The sequence below is a fragment of the Sphaeramia orbicularis genome, chromosome 18 (genome assembly GCF_902148855.1).
Source record: "Sphaeramia orbicularis chromosome 18, fSphaOr1.1, whole genome shotgun sequence".
NCBI classification, from domain to species: Eukaryota; Metazoa; Chordata; class Actinopteri; order Kurtiformes; family Apogonidae; genus Sphaeramia; species Sphaeramia orbicularis.
This window is the reverse complement of record NC_043974.1, coordinates 4,540,300-4,550,903: the sequence shown is the minus strand read 5'-3', so window position 1 is coordinate 4,550,903 and position 10,604 is coordinate 4,540,300. Positions and strand designations below refer to the sequence as shown.

The window sequence follows — 10,604 nt, the reverse complement described above, 5'->3', positions numbered from 1 at the left end:
CGCTTCTCAACGTTATCTTTTGTGTTTTTGTTTTGTTCTTCTTATGTGGTTTTATTTATTTTCTACATTTTAGACTTTTACACAATAGTTTTCCATTGGCTTTGCTCTTCTTATTCCATATACATATATTTTGTATTTGGTCTGTAACGGTCCACATACCGAACCGAACCGTTTCAGTTCACACCTGTTCAGTTCAGTACACAGCTGGACCCAAACCGCACAGTATGTTGACAAAAAGAAAAGGAAGGAAAGACGTTGTTCGATGCGGAACTTTAAATCCACGCAAGTTCCACAAGGACATATTGAAGGAGCGCACATTGACCCAAAATATGAAACAGCAGCTGATATAAGGAAAAAAAAAAAACAGTAAATATGATTTGAACCTGGAAGGAAGAGACTGAAGACCCTCCACCATCATTACAGTCTGTTTGGATCAGTTCAGGTTCAGGTGAAAGACAACGACGAGGAAAGAGACGCTGATAAGACGAACGTTGTTTACTGTATGAACTATGGTAGTTCTGAAACACTTACACTAGCTCTGTGTCTGTCTGTCTGTCTGTCTGTGTCTGTCTGTCTGTCTGTCTCACACACAAATATACAAATACACAAAGTGGCCTAAACAGTTTGTTAGCTGTCCTAAAATAAATATTGGTAATATTGGTTAATTTTGTTTTCAATGTTGCTCTTAAGTTTGTTAAACAGAACACCAGTTTGCCCTCTTGTTAATGTGGAATTTTTTTGTTGTTATTTTAATGCAGAATGTGAACTGACAGAACTGTGATTAGATTTTGTTATTTGTTCAAAACTACCTTTCAGGGAAAAGTGCAATAATAATGTTTAAAAAACATTTAGTAATATTCATTTATTTTATTTTCTGTGATTTACAGCAGCAGAATTATATTATTCCTGTTTTTATATTCTATTGTCTCCAAAAATTGTGGGGAAAATGTTCAAAAATTCACAATAAATGCATTAAAGACATTTTAAGGGGTTTTCTACTGAACTGAAAAAAAAAAAAAAAAAAAACGAACTGTGGCCCTCAAAACCAAAAACGTACTGAACTGAAAATTCTGTGTACCGTTACAGGCCTATCAGTGAACCAACCATTTATAAACAGCCACACTGATGAACTGTTTCAGACCAGTGCCTGCATCCTTCAAACATGAATCTCACACTGTTGATTTTGCTGTTCTGTGGCTTAACTGTGGCCCAGGATGTTCATGAAAATGTCACAGAAAAGACTGAAACACAACCTTTTTTCCCATCTGATATGTGTGATCTCCAGAGAAAGATTGGTGCCATGAAAGAACAACTGGCAGCTTTGGCAAACAGACAGAACAACAGCGAGAAACGGATTGAAGACCTGGAAAGGAAAGGTAAATTCAAAGTTTTCTTCTCATTCGCTGAGCTTAATGGTGTGGACCTGCTACAGTGGCAGCCCTCGGCTCTGTCGGTACCTTTTGTGTAGATATTGTGCATTTTATCATCATACAACTGATATAGTTGCAGCAGGTGAGCTGTTAATTGAGTAAATTACAGTGTCATGTCCCATGTGTGGTCATCCATCATGTTAATGCAGACTGAGATCATTGTCCTTTTATTATGAATGTAGTCTTTAATGGTAATACGTAGTAAAAATGGCTCAACAAAGTCCAGTCGTAAAACCAGTGGTGGGCTGTGTATCCACCTTTACAATATTATATATATTATATATAATATATATATATATATATATATATATATATATATATATATATAGTCTCCACAGGAAGCATGAAACAACAGTGTATTTAGTCACATGTAGTGGTGAAGCTGCAGGTTGGAATGATCTGGATACTCCTCACCGTACGCTCTGCTATGATGACCGTTTCACAGAGCCTGTGTTTGCTTTGTCGACTTTGAAAATAGGAATATGATATATCCTTTATGCAGTTAGAGCCTTTGAAATCTCCATAAACCTGACACACTGAAATCTTTAAGCTCTTAATTTCACACATTTTATTTTATTTTTTTAATTCTTTAACTATTTTTCAGTCATTCTTTTGTATCCAGACATCATTACACTGCATGAAAAACCAGATTATCGACCCCGTAAACGCCCGCAACTTCAAAGATTCCCGGTAATTATCGTGAGTTTATAGAGAAGTTCAGCTGTGCCGGAAACTGCCGGAAACGCAGCCAACGGGCGAGGGGAGGGCGGGGCGGGTGTGGGGGTTAACAGCTCACGGAGGTGTGAATGACCCTAATTTACATTTGAATGTCACTGGTGCCTGCCAATCGGCCACAGAGACAGCCATGGGATGTTTTTTTTTTTCTTTTCTTTTTATAGCATCCCATTGGATGTTACCACAAATGACAGCTCACATGTGATTGGTCATCTGTGCAGCATTATAATATGCCCCACCCATTAAAATATTATTATTATTGTTTTTTATTATGTTTAATTTCAGATATATTTTATATTTATTTTTTATTGCATTGGGTAATAATTCACATACTGAAAACATCACCACCAATATCAATTAAGAAAGAACACGACTGCCAAGATCATGTTAACAAAATAAAGACAAGCTTTAATAAAATGTAGAATACAAAAAGCACACTTACATATTTAAGAAAACAGTGCCAACACTCTCAAATTAAAACAAACTTAGAATTTCCACAGTCAGTTCAGTCAGATGTGCTGTCCTCACAACATGTGACTGTGCAGCTACAGACACAAACAACAACACAGTAGAGTCCAAACAAGGCTTTCTGTTCTGAGTTGGAGCATATCCTTTACTTGACGTTTTCTTTAACGTTTTTGTAACTGCAACATTTAAAATACATCCAACTTCAATTACTAACAGACAGTTATTATTACAGTTATTATTAATTACGCTACACACGTAATGCACTCACATCACTAGCTTGAATAGCATAAACATTAGCTTCATTACACGTTCACAGAACAGTTTCAGTCAACCAACATCTAGAACCCAATGTTGTTTTCGGATATATACGCTTACAAAGAAGAAAATTTTCCACGGCACACAGTAGTAGAGCACTTAACGAACATGAGTTTTTCTGAACTTTAACTGCAGAGAAAATAGCGAACGGCAAATATACGGCAAAGATCATCTCTAGCAAAAGAGCACTCACTCTGTATACAACCTTAGCGCACAGCGAACACAAAGATCCTTAAGGAGGCGACATGTCACTCCTATCAATTCTTAAGCCAACTGCATTTTAACAGATTTTAACAGATTTATCTATTATCAACTTATTGTAACTTATGAAATTCATTTATACAACTTATGAAATAAGTTTGATCTTTGATGTAAAAACATCACATCAGACAAGTGCTGGTGCCAGCTTCTCTGAGGGTGGTCCAGTCCAGTCTTCTGTGGTGGTAGAACATGTGTTGGTTCTGCTGTAGTGTCTGTGGTGGTAGAACATGTGTTGGTTCTGCCGTAGTGTCTGTGGTGGTAGAACATGTGTTGGTTCTGCTGTAGTGTCTGTGGTGGTAGAACATATGTTGGTTCTGCTGTAGTGTCTGTGGTGGTAGAACATGTGTTGGTTCTGCTGTAGTGTCTGTGGTGGTAGAACATGTGTTGGTTCTGCTGTAGTGTCTGCGGTGGTAGAACATGTGTTGGTTCTGCTGTAGTGTCTGTGGTGGTAGAACATGTGTTGGTTCTGCTGTAGTGTCTGTGGTGGTAGAACATGTGTTGGTTCTGCTGTAGTGTCTGTGGTGGTAGAACATGTGTTGGTTCTGCTGTAGTGTCTGTGGTGGTAGAACATGTGTTGGTTCTGCGTAGTGTCTGTGGTGGTAGAACATGTGTTGGTTCTGCTGTAGTGTCTGTGGTGGTAGAACATGTGTTGGTTCTGCTGTAGTGTCTGTGGGGGTAGAACATGTGTTGGTTCTGCTGTAGTGTCTGTGGTGGTAGAACATGGGTTGGTTCTGCGTAGTGTCTGTGGTGGTAGAACATGTGTTGGTTCTGCTGTAGTGTCTGTGGTGGTAGAACATGTTGGTTCTGCTGTAGTGTCTGTGGTGGTAGAACATGTGTTGGTTCTGCTGTAGTGTCTGTGGTGGTAGAACATATGTTGGTTCTGCTGTAGTGTCTGTGGTGGTAGAACATGTGTTGGTTCTGCTGTAGTGTCTGTGGTGGTAGAACATGTGTTGGTTCTGCTGTAGTGTCTGTGGTGGTAGAACATGTGTTGGTTCTGCTGTAGTGTCTGTGGTGGTAGAACATGTGTTGGTTCTGCTGTAGTGTCTGTGGTGGTAGAACATGTTGGTTCTGCTGTAGTGTCTGTGGTGGTAGAACATGCGTTGGTTCTGCTGTAGTGTTGTGGTGGTAGAACATGTGTTCTGCTGTAGTGTGTGTTGGAGTGCAGCTCAAAGGTTAGAGCTCCAGACTCTGGAAGGATGGAGGCCTTACAGTCCACCCAGATGTCCCATCAGCAGTGCCATCTTCTTCATCAGACCTCATATCCATTGTGATCCCCCTCCATAAATCTCCTCCTTGTTGTCCATTCACCCTCTTTTCCTCCAGCTGCTGTACAGACAGAAGTACCATCAGTGCTGCACTGTGAGGCTAACAGTAGTAGAATGTGGTGTTTGTGTCAGATTCAGATTAAACACAGATTCTTATAAATCTTACCGTCTTTCTTCTCTGCTGTGGGCTGAAATGTTCATGGCTTCTGCCTGGACTGTTAGATCTGGTCGGCTGTATGTGTAGTTCCATCACAATGTTTCTTTATGTCTTACAGACCACTGGAATTAAAATATACAAGTTAGGAAGAGTAAAAAAATAGATGCATAGGATTATAACAATAGAGAAAAAAACACAACAAACTATTAAAGTTACTTAATCAACAGGACTCCACTTTCTACTCCATTCAAGCCTGGACTTGCAGCTGGAGCTGCCATTAAATGAGCAGTCACTGCTTCATGTGGGTGAGCTCAGTCTGAAAACCAAATAGAAATAGTTCAGAAAAAGCAGACATTAAAGGCATACATTTACTTCTATAGAGCAGAATGGATCCAGGCTTTTTAAAATCTTACCTTTGCTCTGGTTCATACCATCTGTTGTTTCCTTCACTGTTTTGCAGACAGCGCACACCTTCCTCAAAAAATACAAGACAACACTTTGAGGAACAAACCCCTCCAGGTTCAAGCAGGTCAATGTGACAGATTCATGACTAATCAGTTCCACAGTCAAACCACACTATCATACTCTGTGCAATTAACTAAGAAAGTCACACTAAGATAAAATTCCCACCCAAATAGCACACATGAAAATTAATTGAATATATACTTACCACAATTTTTGGATCATGCACCCTTTTCTGGTTCTTGTCCACAGTCTGGTGGCTCATCCAGCAGTGTCTGCCTGGTTCAAGTCAGTGAGTTGTTGTCTCACCTCCACCGTAAACTGCTGTGTCATGTACGACTCCATTTACATTTGTATACCTCACAGCAGGACCATTTACAAACGAAAACCTCACATAGCCCAAGGGGCGGGGGGAGGGGTTACTGCCAAGGCTCTCTAACCAGAGGGGGGAATTCCGGCAATTCCCGGCAGTTAGAGAGAATTTTCTGTGGTGACTTCAAATTCCCACCAGTAGCGTTAATTTGAAGTTCCACAGCAATTTACAGGGACGTTAACTGACGAAAACCCCACTTTTCATGCAGTGATTTTCAGTGCAGCTACAGATGGAAGTGGAGCGGTCGGACCCTTCAACACAGACACAATCTTAGTATACAAACTGTGATGACGAACATCGGCGATGCCTACAACCAAACCACAGGTAAAACCAGATGTGTAGCCTAAGCAGTGTAAGACAGGACATGACTGTTTCATGTTGGTGTTGATGAATATTCAGATCTACTGCTGTGGTCACAACAACCACGCTCCTTTATTGGGTCTGTGGCGCATTTATTGATTTATTCTGCAATATCATTCCAGCCCCTCCCAGTCTGTCACATTATCACACTCCAAAAAAAGGATTATCAGACTTGGATAAATTGGCTTGAATTTGGAATATTTATGTTAAAGGATCATTTTTTTTAGATTGAATTACTTATTGAGACTTAATCTTGTTAAGATTATTTGACTTGTTCCAAGAATTTTCATCTGGAGCTGAACCACTCAGATATTACAACTCATTTTAAGCAATATTTATTGAAAACACAGCACTGATGAGGATGGCAGACACTGAAACTGTTTGCCCTGAAGAAATTTGTACTTGTTTTATGCAGTTTTACCGATACGTGACTATTGAGTCATAACATCTTCATAAGACCATATCTGTCTGTCTGTCTGTCTGTCTGTCTGTCTGTCTGTCTGTCTGTCTATCTATCTATCTATCTATCTATCTATCTATCTATCTATCTATCTATCTATCTATCTATCTATCTATCTATCTATCAGTGCTTTCAAATGCTTAAAATTTTTAATCAGGTTAATCACAGGGTTGCTGTGGCTTAATTTTGATTAATCGCAATTAAATATGCATTTTTAATCTATATTAATCACATGTCATACATATATATAATATATATATATATATTATATATATATATAATATATATATATATATATATATATTATATACAGGGTGGGGAAGCAAAATGTACAATATTTTGAGGCAGGGATTGAAAGACAGTGTATGACCAATTAGTTTATTGAAAGTCATGAGAATTTATTTGCCACAAGAAAATGTCCATAATAGAAAATGTTTTTATCTGTCCTCCTTCTTTCTCAATAACTGCCTTCACACGCTTCCTGAAACTTGTGCAAGTGTTCCTCAAATATTCAGGTGACAGCTTCTCCCATTCTTCTTTAATAGTATCTTCCAGACTTTCTCGTAATAGTTTGCTCATAGTCATTCTCTTCTTTCCATTATAAACAGTCTTTATGGACACTCCAACTATTTTGAAATCTCCTTGGTGTGACGAGTGCATTCAGCAAATCACACACTCTTTGACGTTTGCTTTCCTGATTACTCATATGGGCAAAAGTTTCTGAAAAGGTATGGATAATAGTGTAGGTATGATTATGACATCAATATATGTTTGGTTTCAAAACAATTGATGTAGTGCCTGCTGAGAAAAACAACTAAATGTTCATTGTAAATTTTGCTTCCCCACCCTGTGTGTATATAATATATATATATATATATATTATATATATATATATATAATATATATATATATATAATATGTATATATGTATACACACAAACAATATATACATATATATATATAATATATATATATTATATATATATTATATTATATATATATATATATTAAAAAAACTCTATGAAGGCTTATGAAAGCATTCTATAATCCTCAGATATTTTCTTATTTTAAGAAAACTAGATCAGTGCAATTTTCTAACTTCACTGGCACATCATTTTACTTAAAATAAGACATTTTAACCCAATAATGACTTTAGTTTTACTATTTTTGTACATTCCTTTTGCAGTGATAACAGTTAAACTGAACCTTTAGGTCAAAGCAAATCTGTATCACTGAACAGTGATAGTAATTAATCAATAAAGAACTAATTAAGTAATTAATCAATAAATAACTGAACAGGAAAATAAGTGTAAATCTAGGTGGGAGGGAATTTTATTTTGACCTCTACCTTTCCCTCAGACTCAGTATTTTCGGTGTAGAACCCATATGAGTTATCGGCACCAAATTGTGCCAGTCCAATAGTTTGTCGAAGGTCCTGTCTCTACACAGAATACTTGCATTGTTTACATGATGATTTCATTGATGATCACATTGTGTACAAAAGCATTTTCTAACAGAGATGCAAGGATTCCCTAAACTCATCAGTCTGTTTCCACATTTTGTTTCCACAGGTGTGTTTACTACCTCCGTTTCAGGCACTTACTACTTTACCTTCTTTTACCATGCGGGAAGAGACACCCAGCAACTCTACGTCTCTACAAAAATGAGCAGCTTGTTGCACGAAGCCATGATCACAAAGGGGGGGATGATGGGGCTGATAATGGAGGCAATGCAGTAATTCTACAGCTGCAAAAAGGGGACCGTGTTTGTGCGCTTGCTTGCACACACACACATTTGGGCAAAGAATCACATTACTACCTTCAGTGGTTTCTGATTCGTTAAGTTTAACCCATAAAGACCCAGAGTTACTTTTGTGGCACTTCCTAAATTACCTTTTCTCTTTATTTGACCTTTCTTAAGTGATTTAACACAAATTATTTTAATATTGTTCTCTAGAAGAGAGCAGACAGGTTTCTGAGCTGTTCTGCTGTTTCTGCCTCCCCCACTCTGCTTCCTACTGATTTGCCCTTGCAGTTGTCTCAGCTGACTTACTTTAACTTTTGAATCCCTTGCTTGCTGAGCTCTCGAACAGCGAATATGGAATCGATCAGCTGGTCACTCAGCACAATTGACAAGATTTTTTCACCCAGGAAGATGGGCTCTGGGGAGCCCGCCTGCCCTCACAGAACTTTGGCAGCCGGATACACCATTGACGCTTGGGACAAGTGGAGAGTGGTGTGTCTGTCGGTTCTGTCAGTGGAGGATATCCAAGAGATCTAGTTATTTGGATTTATGGTAGCGGGACACCTTCTAATTCAGTGGTTCCCAACCTTTTTTGGCTCGTGACCCCATTTTAACATCACAAATTTCAGGCGACCCCAGACATTCAAACAGAGACATGGTTTTTGATCATGTAACAGTTTCCTATTCTATGTTGTAAATAAACGTTAATTTTAGCCAACATTTAGACTATATAATGTAAATTTTTATTAGTAAGTTTTTGTAATTAGACATTTCTGGCGACCCCAGATATCAAAACAGTGCTTTTTTTTTTTGGCTAAAATTAGGTTTTTGATCATGTAATCGTTTGCTATACTATGTTGCAAATAAATGTTCATTTTAGCCAACATTTAGCCTATATAATGTACATTTTTTATTCGTACGTTGTAATTTTTAATTGTTTTTTTTTATATAAATTATTAGAAATTTCTGGTGATCCCACACATTCAAAACAAAGACTTTTTTTTTTTTTTGCTAAATTAATTAGTTTTTGATCGTGTAATAGTTTGGTATAATATGATGAAAATAAACATTAATTTTAGGCAACATTTAGGCTATATAATGTACATTTTTATTAGTAAGTTTAATTTTTTTTTTATCAATTACTAGAAATTTCAGGCGACCCCATTTGAATTCCAGGCAACCCCACATGGGGTCCTGACCCAAGGTTGAAAACACTGTTCTAACTGGTCTTAGAGTTGCCCTGGTCTATCGCAAAACTGGAAAGATAGCAGCACGCAGAGACCCCGCTGCTGTCGGTCAAAATTAAGGAGCACTTTGGAGCGGTGAGTGACAATGTGAAGGAATTCCAACGGGTGGTTGACGCAGTCGGGAGGATATTATATATTATATGTAATGGACCAACTGTGTAGAGACCTTACTGCTCTGAAGTGAGGAGTAATGCTGAGGCCCAGTTATAACAAAAATCAGAGTTAGAACGAAATTAAACAGAAATCAAGTTTTCCCTGGTCAAATTCTTTCCCCTGAGAGCTGAGAAAAGCAGCTGGATTCTTCTCTAATCTCCTCCCCCTGCAGTCAAAACACCTTTCCATGGTCAAGACACAGTAGGGAGTGAACTGAGAAGGACTGACAACAACTGAAGGACAGAAGGACCTACTGTGTCTCTTATTTTGCACACAATCTTCCAAGGACACACACAACACACCGCATACTCCCCCCCTCCCCACTCCAACCTGTCTGCCCTCAAACTCTGTTTTTTCACCCTGTCCCCTGAATCCTACTAAATCCACTGAAAAAGTACCAGCATGTGTCCACGTGTAATGTGTGAAAACTGTATGATGTCTTATGTTTGTGCTTTGCATTATCCTCTGTTCCTAACTGCAGATTTCAAAGAAGTTGCAGCGGCACAATCTCCTAATCATCGATGTTACTTTTGTTTGATGTAGTCTGTGCTGTGTTATGAAATGTTCAACTGATAACCCACACACAAGAGGCGGAGAGAAAGTTAGAGTTAAATAAATAAATGCATTTATTGAGAAGTTTCCACCACAGCTGTCAAATGACAATAAAGGCTATTCTGATTTGATTCTATAGTTTCCTTTTATTTTCTGATCATGTAGATGTCATCAAAGCTCAGTTTAACGTTGAGAGTTATTGTATCAAAAAGAAAGAAAATGAAGAAAAAAATGACTTTTTTCAGCAAAGCTATCAAATAAAAGAACATAAACCCAGTGTGTCCATCCCACTGTCATTGATCCAACTCCATGGGTTTTACTAGTGAATCAGTGTTGGAGAAGATGACGGTGTTTCCACGGTAACTACTGAGCCTCTGAACGTCTAAATGGGTCATATCTGATGACCATGAAAAGATGAAGAACTGTATTTTTACACCAATTATTTCAACATTTTAATAGGTTTTGTGGTTTTGAAGTGATTCAACTTTTTAGATCAGTAGATGGTTTTGGTCGACGGTGGATTTTTGGGTCTTTAAGGGTTAAAAACAAACTTAGATGTATTTGTCTATAGCTAAAATAAATGTATTTTCACCATATTTGACTTGTCTCTTCCTACACTATAC

The 10,604-nt window shown here is 37.9% G+C and overlaps 1 long non-coding RNA gene across 1 annotated transcript; it reads left to right on the top strand.

Annotated features, from left to right (window-relative positions):
* Positions 1–996: 996 nt before the first annotated feature.
* LOC115438525 (uncharacterized) lies at positions 997–8,671 on the top strand. The gene is made up of 3 exons (XR_003938092.1): positions 997–1,376; positions 5,675–5,790; positions 7,858–8,671. It is a non-coding gene; the product is annotated as an uncharacterized LOC115438525 (long non-coding RNA).
* The last annotated feature ends 1,933 nt before the right edge of the window (positions 8,672–10,604 follow it).